Raw genomic sequence first — 17,932 nt, 5'->3', positions numbered from 1 at the left:
GTCATTTAGCCGCGCTTATAAACACGAACACTTAGAAAAAAGAAATCATTCATTTTTTTGTGCCTCATGTGTTTGTGATTTGGAAATGTTTGCAGGATGTCTTCATCCTCAATAAGGAACACAAGTGAGGAGTCATCTAGTGATGATGAATCCCTTTGTATCCATAATCTACAAGCATGGTTGGAACAAAAAAAGAGATGTCCTTGTGATCGATGCCAAAAGTGCATGTTTCGTTCACATAGAATTACAATCAATCACGTCGAAAAATATGGAAAATGGGATCGGGTCATAAACCCAGTAAGTATTGAAAGAAGTTGGGAATCGTTTTCAATGTTGCATGTGTTATGTTCAAGTTCTTGATGCTCCTTTTTTTTTCACACATTATCAAATGCCACGTGTGCTAATGTTGCCCTATGCTTGTCGTCGTGCGGAGGAAAATTGGTGGCGGGATCAGATTGGATCTTCAAGGGGGACTATTATGGATGACTTTTGTGATGGTGATAGTATCCCTCCACCATTACCTCATGAGGCCATGGAGGAGGAGGTATTTGATGATATGGTTCATGATCTATTTCCCCATGATCCCAAAGAGAGTGATGATAGTTTTGATAAGGACCATCTTTTCAACGTAGCATTGACACCAGTATTTGAGGGGTGCACTTTCTCTGTTCTCCGTGCCTCCCTTGAGTTACTAAACTTGCAAACAATTTATGGATGGAGCAATGCGAGTTTGAATGCATAACTCAAGTAAGCTTTCTTTCTCTCAAACATGTTGAATTATGCTCATATGGATGAAGATGAATACTTTTCTCAGTTATGGTCTTTATGTGTACGTTATTGTGTAACATGCTTCCAAAAGAGAACAGATCACCTATCTTGAGAGATATGGTGAGGTAGTATGTGACATCTCTTGGATGGTTGGATTACAAATGCATACATGCATGCATCAATGATTGCGTATTATTTCGTGGAGCACATAAGGAGGTTGTGAGTGTCCTGTTTGTGGCAAACCAAGATATAGAGTGGATCTCAAAACTTTGTATGTGCCTCATAAGGTTATGTGACATTTTTCCATAGTCCCTTGCATCCAGCATATGTTCAAGTGCAAATCCATTGCCAAGCTCATGTCATAGCATTCCTCCTATTGATCAACCAATGGCAAGTGGAGAATAGCCATGGACACTCTAACCTGGAGGCATATTGATGACACATGGCCAAGATTCAAGGAAGAACCCATGAACTTGAGACTTGGATTGGGTATGGATGGTGTGAACCCATTTGGTCTCAAAAGCACCTCCTACAGTGTATGGCCAGTGGTATTGGTGAATTATAATCTCCCACCATCTATGGCGATTAAGAAGGGGCATCTAATGTTATCCCTTCTAATTCTAGGGGGACATAAAGTGAAAAGCAATGATGTTTATCTCTAGCCTTTGATTGAAGAGCTGGAGGAACTTTAGAGAGGTATCGAGGTGCATGACGTGAGTAGGCCTCCCTCATCAAGAGACTTTCTCTTGAGGGCAGTGTTGATGTGGATGATGCATGACTTCCCAGGCTATGGCGAAGTGTTCAGGTAAGAATGGGAGAATTGATTATGAGTATGTAATTGACATGGCATTGGGAACCCAGCTTCCTTATGAGGCAGTCTATGGCCCGAGCGATGAAAACCGAGCTAGCCTCATGAAGCGATCAATGAAAACCGAGCAAGAAAAATCAATATATGACATTTGACTTAACCCATCACATGCATCCAACAATTAGAAAGAAGAAATAGCCACAATTTGGCATAATGATTCAAGTAGTAGAATATCATCTGTAAGATGTCATAGTACTACCCATAGTCTTGCTTAATATTGATGTGATTTAAAGTAATCAAATACCAAGTTAAAATATTACATTGACCAATATGACAAACTAATTTTCAATATACACATTGTTTAAGAAGAATATTAGTCCTAAAGCATGGCAAGTGACTTCTACATAAATAATAGTAGAATTTGTACTTCATATTATAATAGATATCGCTTTAATTTGGGAAATATCACATGAGTGCATATATACATGAATCATATGGGTGTTTGAAAGGCTCAATAGTAAACTCATTACCATCCTAATCAACAAGATCCAATCGAGCTCTCTTGGCACTAGCAACCTACACAAGGGGCTCCCAACACTACCCTCAATCAAAGTATTATTATGAAAAGAGAAGCATGCATCCCATTTGTCAAGCATTCTCTGATGAGAGGTACAATACCACATCCCATCTCCATTCATAGTATTATTATCAAAAGAGAAGCATGCATGCCCATTTGTCAAGAATTCTATGATGAGAGGTGCAATAACACATCCCATCTCCATTCATAGGCCACCTAGAGGATACAAAAGGATCAAAATACATTCAATGAAACTAGTGGATCCCTTGATTTTTATTGAAAATGCATGGTGGATGATGCTCCAGGTTTCTTTTATACCTCAAGCCTAATAATGAGTCCACTAGTTACTCATTTGTTGTATATTTAACTTCTCAAAGATAAGTTCAATATATACACTAAATATTGGAGGTGTATGGCCTAAATGCATCATAAAACCAAGTATATTTGATCTCTTACATCACACAATGATTCAAAGGAGCTTTCTAAACAACATATCTTCTCCTTCTTATTTGGGTAACTGACATGTAGAATTTTATCTAGAACAACACACAATGATCCACTCCAATAATTGTATGCAAACATATCATTCCATCTATGTAATGCATGATCATTCATGGGAAAATTATACAATAGTCATATAGATAAAGAGCATCCATGCTTAAACTCTTAAATAGTATAGAACTACAATAAAGTATTTCCTACTGCTAATGGGAAAATAAAGACTAACCACCATCTGATCATCCAATATTGTCGCAATCACAACTACGACACACCTTAAGTGATCCTCTGTGAGATGATACCATGTAGGGATCCCATCTGCACACATCTCAAAGCCAGGGCGAAAGTCAAGTAGCACATTACTTGCATGTAAGCATCACGGTGAAAACATGGTAAGGTGGAAGGCTACTTTAGCTATGTAGCTTTTTTAGCACATTACTTGCATGTAAGCATCAGGGTGAAAGCATGGTAAGGTGGAAGGCTATTTTAGCTATGTAGCATAAAAATAAAACAAAATATCTATAATTAGATATAAAATCTTTGACTTTATTGTGCATTTTATAAAGTAAAGAGACTATAGAGTCTAAAAAGCACCTCTAAGTACTAGAAATTTATAGAAGACTCTAAATATTAGTGGTTTACTACTCAAATAGCAAGTGTCTGCCTAGGACATGCTATTTCTAGCCACCTTACAATGTTTTTATCCAATAAACGTTTTTTCACTAGCAAAGTCCAATCCCATTGCAATGTGATCCCCAACTATCAATTGAAAAGAAATTTGTCTCCATGACACACGATGATATCCATAGGTGAAAAAGGATAAAATATATAAGTGGTGATCTCTTCCACAACAACTCTCACTCCTATGATATTAGTAACAAAAATGTTATTTAATCTCACACTATTAGAAATAGAGAATCATCATTATTTTTAAATCATAAATATCCCAACAAAAAGGAGAAATTCCTTAAACCATGATCTTGATTGGTCCTCTCCTCATTTTCTTTATTAACATAAGGTGGACTCTCACCAAAAAATGATAAAATGAATCCCAACATTCAAACAATCAAGAGTACTAATTGGTTCAAATTTAATAGTGAATCCTTTTTATATTAATCATCACATTTAGGGTTAAGGATGTTGAGAACCTAAGGTTCCTAAGCACAGCCAAAATACTATGATAATTTCCATCAAAGAGCATAAAACTTAATAAGAAAAAAAAAATCGCATACCATTCCCACTTTATCTGCATAATTGTTGTATCCTTATGCACAACCAAAAATATATGCTAATTATTAAAATTTTACCTTTACAGGTGTAGAAGAGCTTGAGTACTAAAATTTCTTTTAAACATCATCTTGCTCGAAGGTCTGTAGCAAAAGTTATGGCCTTTGCAAGCGGAGATTCCATGTATTTTTGGACCATTTTGCACCGCATATTAATACTTGGTCTCTACCACCCCTCAATATTTATGATGAGATATGGATATGACCTTGGAATAGTGTAGATGAGCTTGAGTACTACAATTTTGGTTCTTACATCATCTCAATCAAAGGTCTGTAGAAAAAGTTATGGCCTCTACGAGCGAGATTTTGGGCCTTCTAGGACCATTTTGCACCGCGTATTAATACGCAGTCTCTACCAACCCTCAAGCTTAATGTTGAAATATGAACTTCTAGTGGTGTAGATGAGCTTGATTACTACAATTTTGGTTTTTAAATCATCTCGATCGGAGGTCTGTAGCAAGAGTTATGGCCTCTGTAAGCAGAGATTCCGAGCCTTCTACGACCATCTTTGCACAACATATTAATATGCTATCTCTACCACCCATAAAGTTCCATGTTGAAATTTGACCTTGAAGTGGTGTAGAGTATAAGGTGTACATGACTATGGATTCTAAGTAATTTTTAAAAAAATTAGATATCCTTAAAATAATACAAAATAATTCCCTCTAGTTTTTAATTTTATTTATGATGCAAAAGGCAAAGGAAAAATGTATTTTTAGAGTCATGCGAAGTGGGGTAAAAAGAGAAGAGGTTATGAGAAAAACATAAAGAATTGAGGTCTTTTGGTGCTGCTACCATTTGTTCTAAATGAGGAATAGGTGTAAAGAAATAGAGATTCCACTCCTAGAGGCAACAAGTAATAAAGAAAGGTAGCTACAATAGGCAATAGGAGGCCAGGAGACAAGAGAGGTGCCAACAACTTTCAATAAAGATTTTATATGTTTGAGCAAAGGAGGAGGAAAGTTAGACTTTGGTTATATTGATTGAGCTTCAATTAAATTTATGAATTGATAATGTCTCATATAATGGATGGTTTGCTCGTTTTTCATCGCTCGGCTCAATTACTTTGCTCGGTTATTTCCGCTCGCTTTTTGGTAATCCTCCTTCCTTATGCATACATGATTCTTGTGTAGGTCTTTCTACATTGGGTTTGAGGACATGCCCTGTTTGTGGTCCTTCGCTACTTGCTTCATGGCCAAATTTCTTGAAAAAGTGCATCTATGAGAATCACCATAGATTTCTCCCTGTTGATCATGCTAGCTATATTGTCTCCCCTTGGAATGCAGAACCTCCACAGTCACTCAATGTAGGACATTGGAAGCAAATTTGGGAAAGTTGCAAAGACGTATCTCCACGTGGCATAACCCGGTAAGAGTTTGCAGCTTTTGTGTTCTAGATTGTGTGGCAATAAAGATTACATGCTACCATAATCTTTTGTCTAGATACTTCATCTTCTATCGGCTACCATATTGGCCCCAATCACTTGCTTGATCCAATGCATATCTTCAAGAATGTGGTGTCTATCATTTGAGATCACATAACTGGGATGCAAGATTCCATGGGCATAAGGGAGGATCTATGGCATGTTGAGATATCAAGCTCAACCCCCACCGTATCTCCTGGGTGACTCTCATCTATGTCTCCACATTTTGTTGGTTGTACTTGTGGCATAGTTAAACAGCCACGTATGTTTGGATTGGGTTCACATATGAACCATGTATTATAGGGCTAGACATATAGGGTATATCACTCTCTCATTGTATTGTTGTTGTGTGCTATTTTCCGAGTAAGTGAAGATAGGCTTTAGCCTCCACATCTTGTGTCCTCTCTATCTTGTGAGTTGTGAGATTGCTGCAAGTTGAGTCTCCTCCATCTCTCCCACATTCTTTACATTGTATCAGAGCTTGGTTTGTAGTGAGGAGCTTAGGCGGCAAGCAAAGGCAAGCGAAGGTTGCAATACCCTGGTAAGAGGATCAATGTCTTCTTTCTTTTGGACTTTTGGGGAGCATATTGATGCAAGTACATAGTCATGGGTCAAGGTGCACATCGTCTGATTGAGGCACCCTCCGTTGTGGAGCACGAGAGCATTACCTAGACAAAACCGAATTTGTAGTAGTTTCTATCGCAAAAACTTACATTCCGGGGCCATTTTGGGGTCCGTTTTGGCATTGAAAAGTTGCAGGAGGCACATAGCAAAAGTGGTAGTTTTTGATTGTGTATGCATGATTTTCACCTGTGTGTGAATACGCAACAAAAAGGTTGTTGTCACTAGTACAAAGATTCCGAGAAATACAAGCCAATTATTTTGGGTTGCTGTGTTTATGCATTTTCGCCACTTGAAGTGACTAGTGGTTGCTTGCCGCTGCCCTTGTAAGGCGTGTTGTAGAAGTGTTGTTGTTTGCCCTTGTGAGGGGTGAGCTATATTTTTCAGGTTACTATTGCAAATTTTGACTTGCAAAATGTCTAATAATCTGTCTACCATTGTCAGTGAGAAGCTTGATAAAGATAACTTCCAAGCATAGAAGTTCAGGATGACAAACTTCCTTATGGGAATTGGAGTATGGGAGTTCATCAATGGTGTTGAGTAGGAAGCCGCATTGGCTCAAAATCCTGCTGCTGCAGAATTGAAGGCATTCAAAGATTGGCATGAAAAGGCCACAAAAGTCATGTATTGGTTATATGTCAGTGTTTCAGACTCCATGACTGTGCACATATAGGATGTAGAGATGCCTAAGGATGCATGGGATACTTTGGTGAAGCTGTATAGGACCAATCACACTATGCAGAAGATGCAGTTGGTGCAATTGGAGCACCCGTTGATGATGATGACTTAGTGTCTGTGACCTTGAATGGTGGTCTTGGGAAGGATTATGCACAAGTCCTGACATCTATTGGAGTCCATGAAACTTTTCCTGATTTTCAGGAACTTATTGATCTCTTGTTGAGTGAAGAGCAAAGGAATGGTGGTTTATCCAAAGGGAGTTCCAAGCATCTGCTTTTTACTGAGATTCAGGTAGAGGCAAAGGTAGAGGAAGAGGCCATTTTAGCGGCCGTTTAGGAAATCAGAACCAACAGCAACAACAATGAAAAAACCAGCCCTATGGAGGAGGAAGTGGTAACTATAGAGGTAGGAGGAGCCACAGAGGATGCAGTTCATGGCAAAGGAGCCAATAGGCAGATAGTAACATAGATTGTTTCTATTGTGGGAAGCCTGGACACAAGGAGAAGTATTGCTATAAAAATCAGAGTGACATAAAAAATGGAAAGTTGCAGCAAAGCAACTATGCATCATCCAGTAGGGAGGGTGATGTCAGAAATGAGCACCTGTATGTGATGCATCATTGCTTAACTCCATGACAGGAGATGCTGCAGATTGCAGTAATGTTTGGTATGTTGATTCAGGTGCATCTAACCACATGACCAGTCATGGTGAGTGGTTTAGTGATGTTAGAAATTTGGACAAACCAGGTTATGTTGAAACAGGTGATGGTATTGCACATCCAATTATACAAGTTGGTAAAGTGGCACTAGAAGGAAGTACTTGGAAGATGTACTTCATGTTCCAAATATCACCAAGAACTTGGTCTCTATTAGCCAAATGGTTGAGCAGGGTTTGCAGGTTAGATTTAACCTTGATGGATGCTTTGTTGAGGACTTGAAAGATCAGTGCTGCTTGGTTGCAAAGGGCAATAGAAATGGCAGAATGTTTACCTTGGATGTTGATATGCCTGAGGTTGAAGGTGCTATGTCTATGCATGGAAGAGGTATCATTGTAGATATTGAGATATGGCACAAGCGCATTGGGCACCTAAATTTGTAGAGGCTGAAATTGTTGCAGGTTTGCCTAAATTCAAAGTGGATGGAATGTAGAAGGTGTGTGAAGCATGCCAAATGGGAAAAGAGGCCAGACATGCATTTCCACACAATGGTGAAGTAAGCAAAAGAGCTTTAGAAGTGAATTATTCAGATGTTTGTACAACGAAAGCTACTTCTCTTGATGGATTCCACTACTATGTGACCTTTATTGATGATCACACAAGGAAGGTGTGGGTCTATTTCATGAAGCATAAAAGTGAAGTGTTCAACCACTTCAAAGCCTTTAAGGCTATGGTTGAAAAGGAGAAGGGAATGCACATAAAAATGCTAAGATCTGATGGAGGGGGAGAGTATTTCTAAGATGAATTCAATGATTTTCTGAGAGAGTAGGAAATTTAGAGAAAGTACTCATGCAGATCTACCCCTCAGCAGAACGGGGTTGTCGAAAGGAAGAACATGCATATTGCAGAAGTAGCATGTGCGATGCTAACTGAAAAAAGGATGCCTAATTATTTTTGGGCTAAAGCAATGGCAGCTGCTGTTTATATTATGAACAAAACCCCCACTACAGCTATCCATGGTATGACGCCTGAAGAAAAGTATATAGGTAGAAAACCATATATTTCTCATTTGAAAGTATTTGGTTGCATAGCTTATGTTCATGTTCCTGATGAGAGGAGAACTAAGCTGGTTCCAAAATTTGAAAAGTGCAACTTCATTGGGTATTCTCTGTAGCAAAAAGGGTATCGCTGTTATAACCCTTCCACTTGCAGGATGCAAGTGAGTAGAGATGTTGTTTTTAATGAAATGAGTTGCTGGTATTGATCAGCAAAAGTGTTAGAAGATGCAGATGCAGGAAACAGTAATGCTGCTACAAATGTAGAGCAGCAAACACAAAGTCTGGGTGGACCTGGAGAGTCCTCTAATAGTGGATCCAATGCATGGATAGGGAGACTATGATCTAGTGGATCATCACATTGCAGCCCAGATAGTGGTACACAAGTATCACATAGAGGAAAGGAGAAGGTGGACCCTACTCTTGTATTTGATGTGTCTGTTGGGCACTCTCATATCGATGGAGAGTCAAGTGGCTCTGAAATGAGTCTAGATGAGGAACTTGGGATTCCTTCTGTTGTTACTCCTAGTGCAAGGAAAAAAAGGCATGCTTTAAAGACTCCTAGAGGTGATGCAGGTGTACGTAGGTTCACACGCGTGAAGTATCTAGTTAACAAGCTGAGATATGATGGGTTCTCAGCCCCTCACTATGCTTATATGGCCAAGGTGCTAGAAGAACCAAAGCCCAAATGTTTTGAGGATGCAATTGGGCATAAAAATTAGGAGGCAACCATGGATGAAGAGAAGGCATCCTTGGATGCAAACCACACTTGCGATTTGATGCCTCTACTTCATGATAAGAGGGCGACTAGTTGCAAGTGGGTTTATAAGATGAAGCACAATGCTGATGGGTCTCTGAGCATGTACAAGGCAAGGTTGGTGGCCAAAGGATATGCACAGACATATGGCATTGATTATGAGAAAACTTTCAGCCCAGTTGCAAGGATGGCAATGTGAGAGCAGTAATTGCTATGGCTACTGCAAAAGGATGGTCTTTGCATCAGATGGATGTGAAGAATGCTTTCTTGCATGGTGATTTCAAGGAAGAGGTATATATGGTGCAGCCACAAGCTTATGAAGCTCATGCATACCCCAATTTTGTATGCACGTTGCGCAAAGCCTTGTATGGCTTAAAGCAGGCGACTAGGGCATGGTTAGACATGATAAGTCAATAAATGCTTTATAATGATTTTTTGGAGTTTATCTCTAATTTTGGAGTTTTTTCCCAACTCGATTACCTCATCACATATTCATCCCCTTACACTCAAAAAGGGGTAATTTTGGAACACTGCATACGTGAACTTTGCACAAAAATAGCTCATAAACACAAACAAAACACAAAGGTTGTTAAAGACAACCTTCCTAGATATAGAAATACTATATATGCATATTATTTCCTAAATTTGGTTCTCAGCCCATCACTATGCTTATATGGTCAAGGTGCTAGAAGAACTAGAGCCCAGATGTTTTGAGGATGTAGTTGGGCATAAAAATTGGGAGGCAGCCATGGATGAAGAGATTGCATCCTTGGATGCAAACCACACTTGCGATTTGATGCCTTTGCCTGATGATAAGAAGGCGATTCACTGCAAGTGGGTTTATAAGGTGAAGCATAATGCTGATGGGTCTGTGAGGAGGTACAAGGCAAGGTTGGTGGCCAAAGGATATGCAGAGACATATGGCATTGATTATGAGGAAACTTTCAGCCCACTTGCAAGGATGGCACTGTGAGAGTAGTAATTGTTGTGGCTGTTGCAAAAGGATGGTCTTTGCATCAGATGGATGTGAATAATGCTTTCTTGCATGGTGATTTGAAGGAAGAGGTATATATGGTGCAACCACAAGGTTATGAAGCTGATGCACACACCACCAGTTGTAGTCGGTTAGACCCAATTGGGAGACCGACCAAGTCTGCCCAAAACGGTCAACTAGAGGTTGGTCCACCGACCACACGTTAGAACCGTGGCTCAGAATAGAGCAACTCGCCTACGGTCTCTGTTCCACCGAAAGCCATCCAGGATCATCTGGGGCTCGAAACGGGCCCCGCAACCTGAGAGTGGGCTGCCCCGATAAATGCTCCATCTACCCTCAATGCGGTCAGTCATGGGATGCCTTCCCACACTTCCATGTAGCGTGGTTGGCAGTGTGCCAACTCTATCTGAAGCCATCGAGCCATCAGGCCACACATGGCCCCAGGACCTACCGGATAACCAAGCTACTCAAATGCCTTCTCCTCATATGCGGGGCTTACAAGTAGAGTTAGCTGGTTCCTGCATAGTTACATGAGAGTGGAGCATTGATATCTAACACCCCCCCTCAATGTCCACTTACTTTTTCGGCCCAATGCCAAGTTGATGAAGATGCCTCTCCAGCAAGTCTCTTCCAAGAGCCTTCGTGAAGATGTCCGCAGCATTCTCTGTAGTCGGACGGTACACCAAGTCGACCTCTCCATCCATGATGAGCTCGCTTACAAAGTGATATTGAATCTCAATGTGTTTTGTGCGAGCGTGGAACACAGCATTCTTTGCAATTGCCATGCAACTCTGATTGTCACATGATAACTGCGTAGGCTTGTTCTTCACTACACCCATGTCCCCTAAAGTCCTCCTCAACCACACTGCCTCACAAGAAAAACATGTTGATTTGTACTCAGCCTCAGTAGAAGAAAGAGCAACTGTAGGTTGCTTCTTGCTGACCCATGACACAGCTCCAGATCTAAGTGAGAAACAATAACATGTCACAGATCTCCTACTGTCCACGTCTCCTGCCCAATCCGAGTCACAGAATCTGGTCAAGATGTTTCCCTTGGTATAGGTGATGCCATAATCAAGTGTGCCTTTGATGTATTTCAGCACCTGCATCCGTGTCCTCCAATGGTTCTCCCGGGGCTTATTGGAAAACCTACTTAGTACACCAGTCGCAAAGCTGATGTTCGACCGCGTGTTGCACAAGTAAATCAAACTACCCACAAGCCTTCTGTACTTCGCTTCGTCCACCAGTGGTGATGAATCCTTGTTTGAGAGCTTCACGTCAACCTCCATAGGGGTGCCAATTGTCTTGTATTCAGCCATGCCAAATGCCTTCAGTATCTCTCCAGCATACTTCAGCTATGAGATGAAGATCCTGTTTTGGCTCTTGCCAAACTTCAATCCCCAAACAGAAATGCATCAGTCCGAGGTCTGTCATTTCAAACTCTCTTCCTAGCAAATTCTTTGTCTGCGAGATCTCTTCATGGTTCCCTGTTATGACAAGGTCATCCACATAAAGGACCATGATCATACACTTGCCTCCTTCTCTGAAGATATACAAATTTGCATCAGATGGGCTCCTCCTAAACCCATTTTGTAGAAAGTAGGCATCAATCCGCTGGTACCATGCTCATGGGGCCTATTTCAGCCCGTAAAGTGCCTTCTTCAGTTTATAGACTTTACCTTCTGAACCGGGGATCACAAAACCTGGTGGTTGTTCCATGTATACCTCCTCCTTGAGATCTCCATTCAGAAAGGAGGATTTTACATCCATCTGAAACATGGGCCAACTTCCCTGGGCTGCTAAAGCCAAAACACTGCGAATTGTGGTTAGTCGAGATGTGGGAGAAAAAATATCCTGATAATCAAAACCATGTACCTGTGCGAATCCTTTTGCCACGAGCCAAGACTTGTACTTATCCAGCGTGCCGTCGGACTTGTACTTGGTCTTGTACACCCACTTGGTGCCGATTACCTTGCGTTTTGGTGGTCGATCCACAAGGTCCCAAGTGTTGTTCTTCATTATGGAGCCATACTCCGACTGCATAGCCTCCATCCACCTATCATCACCATGTGCCTCTTCAAGACACGTGGGTTCTTCAGCACGGATCACCTCTGTCATCAAAGCGTAAAGCAAGTGTTCCTGCACCCTTCTTTGCTCCTCTAATCTCTTGGAACGGCGGTGTTCGGATGGTTTCTCCTCAATGGCTGGAGGTTCTCTGCCGTCCAAAAGCTGCTTTACCCACTTCGGGAATGGCCATTGCCATTGTGGTTCTACAGGCTCTTCTTCATCTTCTTTATCTTGAATCCTCCCAAGCACCATTGGGGGAGATCGGTCTGCTGTTGGTGGTTGTACTGGATGGATATCCTGGTCCTGGTTGTCTGGGAAGGAAGCATCCTCCTCCAATTGATGCGGCTATTCTGAGAAGACCACATCACAACTTACTATTACCTTCTTGGTAACAAAATTATAGAGATGGTAACCCTTCGCCTCTTTACTGTAGCCCAAGAAAATACACTTCTGGCTCTTCGGTTCCCATTTGGTCTTGTTAGCATCAGGGACATGCACAAAACAGTCACATCCAAAAACTCTGAAATGTGCAGTTGAAGGTTTCTTACCAGAAAAGGCTTGCAGTGGAGTCATCCCCCGTTCACAGCCTTTGTGTAGCTACGATTCAGAATGTAAACTGATGTGTTACATGCTTCAGCCCAGAAAGTCTTTGGCAAATCTTTCCCTTTCATCATACTCCTGCCCATTTCGCAGATGATGCGCATCTTGCGCTCTGCTACTCCATTTTACTGTGGTGTATGTGGCGGGGGTTTCTGCCTCTTGATCTCATGACTTTTGCAGTAACTTTCAAATTCACTTGATGTGAACTCACCATCTTTGTCTGATCTCAACTTCTTCACCTTCCTCCCCGTTTCTTTCTCGACCATTACATGCCATTCTTTGAACTTAGTAAAAGCCTCATCTTTAGTCTTCAGGAAGTATATCCATATCCTTCTACTGTAGTCGTTGATCAGCGTCATGAAGTAGTAGGAACCAGCCAAAGCTTCCGTCTCCATCTTTCCGCAGAGGTCCGTATGAACGAGCTCTAGAGTAGCCTTTGCCCTGCTGGCCTCTTTAGGAAAGGGCTGCCAATGCTGCTTGCCCATCATGCAAGCTTCACATACATCGGGTAGATCTGTAATTTTTGGTAGGTTTGCAATCATTCCACTTTTATGCATCTCCTTTAAAGAACTAAGGTTTAGATGACCAAACCTCTCATGCCACAGCTTAGTGTTGCTCACATCGGCTCGAGCACTGAAAGCTGAGAGTTCGTAAATGTTGTTGCACCGTGTACCTTTACCAATGACCTTCCCTTGAAGATCCAAAATTTGTGTGCCATTCTTATCGAAGTGAAGTTTGAGGTCCCGATCCATGATTGCAGAAACGGACAACAAGTTCCTCTTGATATCTGGCACATAAAGAACATCGGACAACTGTTTTACAACTCCATTTGACTTGAGAGCAATCATACCTTTTCCTTTTGCTGGACATTTTGCATCATTGCCGACTGCTACCAGGATGTCATTCCCTACCGGATGTAGAGAGGTATACCAATCCTTCCGACTGGTCATGTGGCACGATGCACCACTGTCAATAATCCAAGGTTCATCTGCAGGTACATGAGCTGCCTCCGTGCAAATCTCCTCAATTGCTACGAGCAGCTCTACTGGTACTGCCTGTGCACTGTTGCTGGACTCTTTCTTTACTCCGTTCTTCTCATCTGCAATCTTCTTCCAGCAATCATTCTGCTTGTGCCCTGCCTTGTTGCAATAGAAGCACTTGATCTTCTTCTTTCTCTTTTTAACATCAGAAGAAGATGGCTTACCAGAGTCCTTACCCTTACCTTTCTTTGATCCAGTCCAGAAAGCCGAATCTTCTCCAATCCTCGTCTTTTGACATATCTCCTCCTCTAGAAGCATTGCGCTGAAATCCTCAAAGTTGAGGGGCGGATTTTTGTTCTACGTAGTCAGCGCTGTAACAAGACCGTCGTACTTTGGTGGGAGAATCTGTATGCACCTTCGTGCTAGATTCTCATTGGTGATGGTGATGCCAATCACAGTCATCTGATCGCACAGATTCTTCACCCTGGTGATGAACTTCTCTCAGACTCAAACAGTTTCTCGTTCGCGAGTTGAGTCTCCAGATTCTGAATCCGCATCTGATTCGTGGTCTCATACTAATTTTTCAAGACTGTCCATGCCTCCTCCGCTGTGGTAACATTTTGAATTAATGCCATGACAGAATCGCTTACACTATAGACAATAGAACACAGCGCATCTGCATTTCTTCTTGTCCATGCGAGAATCTCATCCACAGTTGGTACTATCTGTTGTGCTGCATTGGCTAGCTTCGGCCGGCTTTAGGTCCACCCCTGTAGCAGTATCCCAAAGCTCGTATGCGCTTAGGATGGGCTTCATCTTGAACTTTCAGAGTGGATAGTTAGTGCTGTGCAACTTTTCGCTTTCTCCGAACGGTGGGATTCATAGTCTTGCGGGCTGGGCCATCTCTCACAATCTACTTGCAAACAGAAACACACTACCAATGCATATGCATTCCCATATGCATTATGCATTATGCATATGCATTAGCCTCTATCCCTATCCTCTTCCCTCTTCCCTATATCCTAAACCCTACCTCTCCCTATCCCTTTCCCTTTTCCCTCTTTGCATATGCTTCCCTATCCCTCTCCTCTTCCCTATCCCTATCCCTATCCATTTCCCTCTTCCTTCTTCCCTATCCTGTTTCCTCTTCCTACCCTTTATGCATATGCATTCCCATATGCATTATGCATTATGCATATGCATATGCATTAACCATTATGCATATGCATTAGCCTCTTCCCTATCCCTATCCCTATCCCTATCCCTATCCTCTTCCCTTTCCTCTTTCCCTATCATATCCCTTTCCCTATCCTATCCTCTTCCCTTTCCTCTTTCCCTATCCTATCCCTTTCCCTATCCTATCCTCTTGCCTTTCCTCTTTCCCTATCCTATCCTCTTCCCTCTTCCCTATCCCCTTCCCTATCCCATCCTCTTTCCTCTTCGTACCTTTTATGCATATGCATTCCCATATGCATTACGCATTATGCATATGCATATGCATTAACCATTATGCATATGAATATGCATATGCCTCTTCCCTCTCCCTATCCCTATCCTCTTCCCTTCCCTTCCCTATCCTTCCCTTTCCTCTTTCCTTCCCTCTTTCCTTCCCTTCCCTATCCTTCCCTTTCGTCTTTCCTTCCCTTCCCTATCCCTATAATCTTCCCTCTTCCCTCTTCCCTCTCCCTCTCCCTATCCTCTTCCCTTTCCTCTTTCCTTCCCTTTCCCTATCCTATCCTCTCCCTATCCCTATCCCTATCCTCTTCCCTTCCCTATCCCCTTCCCTATCCCATCCTCTTTCCTCTTCCTACACTTTATGCATATGCATTCCCATATACATTATGCATTATGCATATGCATATGCCTCTTCCCTCTTCCCTCTTCCCTCTCCCTATCCCTATCCTCTTCCCTTTCCTCTTTCCCTACCCTATCCCTTTCCCTATCCTATCCTCTTTCCCTATCCTCTTCCCTTTCCTCTTTCCCTATCCCCTTCCCTATCTCTGCCTATCTTTCCCTTTCTGTTCCCTATCCTCTTCCCTTTCCTCTTTCACTATCCTATCCTCCTTTGCTATCCTCTTCCCTATCCCCTTCCCCCATTCCCATATGCATTATGCATATGCATATGCATTAACACCTATCCCCTTCCCTATCCTCTTTCCTCTTTCCCTATCCTATGCCTATCCCTATCCTACCCTCTTTCCCTATCCTATCCCTTTCCCTATCCTATCCCTCTCCCTATCCCTATCCTCTTTCCTCTTCCATACCCTATCCCTTTCCCTATCCCTATCCTCTTTCCCTATCCTATAGCTTCTCCCCATCCCTTTCCCTTTCCCTCTTCGTATCCCTATCCCCTACCCTATAGCTTCTCCCCATCCCAATCCTCTCAATATGCATACTAGTTTAGTGCATATGCAATCTCACACTCTTTTTGGTTAGCAAGGTGATCCATAAGGTGCATATGCATATTAGTTTAACCATTATGCATTGGCAAAATCCCATAATTCCTTCCCATATGCATTCCCCTACCCTCTTTCCCTTACCCTAAACCCATATGCATTTCCCATATCCATTCCCATTTGCATTCCCCTACTGTCAATATGGCCTTGCCCCTAAAGGGGACCCCTCAAGGGCCATATTGACAAGTGTGTTGCCCTTGAGGGGCCCCTTTTAGGGGCAAGGGCAACACACTTGTCAATATGGCTTTCTAAGGGATCCATAACCATATGCATTCCCTTGCATGCCAGCCTGAGGCTGGCCTACCCTTTCCTACCCTCCCTATCCCTATCCCTATCCTCTTCCCTTTTCCTAATCCAAATATATGAGCACGTATCTGATTGCAAGATGTCATACATAAGGGGAGTGGAGAGAAAATGCCATATATGACCACATATCTGATCGCAAGAAGCCATACATATACCGAGTGGAGAGAAAATGCCACATATGAGTGGAAAATGGTGAGAGCATGAATCTAGAGTGTGGGGATCCAAGAATAAGGATAAAGGGAATGTATTATGCAACCCTGATAGGATAGATGACATGCAGTGTATCATTATAAATGACATCCAAGAATAAGGTTAAAGGTAATGTAATATGCAACCCTGGCAGGCTACATGACAGGTTATGACATCCAAGAATAAGGTTAAAGGTAATGTAATATGCAACCTTGGCAAGCTACATGATAGAATATAATGCATAATGATATAGTGCATGTCATGTATCCTATCAGGGTTGCATAATACATTCCCTTTAACCTTATTCTTGGATCCCCACACTCTAGATTCATGCTCTCACCTTTTTTAGTGTGCCCAAAATCCATCCAATGTCGAACATCGAACGGTATTATTTTCGAAACATCTTATGATCATTTATGTGCTCATATATGGCATCTTCTCTCCACTCTCTCTGTCCTATTGCCTTCTCACATGCCTTACATGCCGGCCATATGCTTATTATCCTATTGTTTGACTTGTCGTCTAACCATAATCTTGTTGTGCAGGCAATATGGAGGGGCACATGTCCTTATATGTGGTCATTGGGGCACTACTACCTGTAGCGGTACTTTCATGTGCCGTGGGCAAGCTTATTCAAGGCTTGCCGTCCACTGTATGTGCCCCACCTCAAACACAGAGCTCGATGGTATTTGTATCACACCACACACTACTCGTGCGTCATCATGCAGGGATCCCACTACCTTTCTGAGTGAGCGTGCTCCACATGTGGCTCCGAGACAACATCGTTGATGAGCCACTACCCTGTTATGCTTTGTACAGTATATCACTTCGCATATGCCCTAAACCCCCATAGCATTGTATCCCCTCATGCTATCATTTTTTAGCATTGTATCCCTACTGGCACCCTTTTTTGGCATTATATCCCCCATGCCACTATCTCCCTACTGGCACCCTTTTTTGGCATTGTATCCCCCATGCCACTATCTCCCCTTCTACCACCCTTTTTTGGCAATGTATCCCCCATGCCATTGTGTCCCCTCCTACCTCCCTTTTTTGACAATGTATATTATGGACAATGTATATTGCTTAAGTGAATATGTATTGTCTTCTTGTTCGATGAATGTCATTGCTTGGTGGATGCATATTTTGGTATTAACTTGGTACATGTAATTGGTATTAACTTGTGTTTTACCCATCAGGACCATAGACCATGT

This window comes from Dipteris shenzhenensis, chromosome 19 (genome assembly GCF_047967505.1).
Source record: "Dipteris shenzhenensis isolate YYH24624 ecotype China chromosome 19, Dip_SZ_1.0, whole genome shotgun sequence".
Taxonomy (NCBI): Eukaryota; Viridiplantae; Streptophyta; class Polypodiopsida; order Gleicheniales; family Dipteridaceae; genus Dipteris; species Dipteris shenzhenensis.
This window is presented reverse-complemented; position numbering follows the sequence as displayed.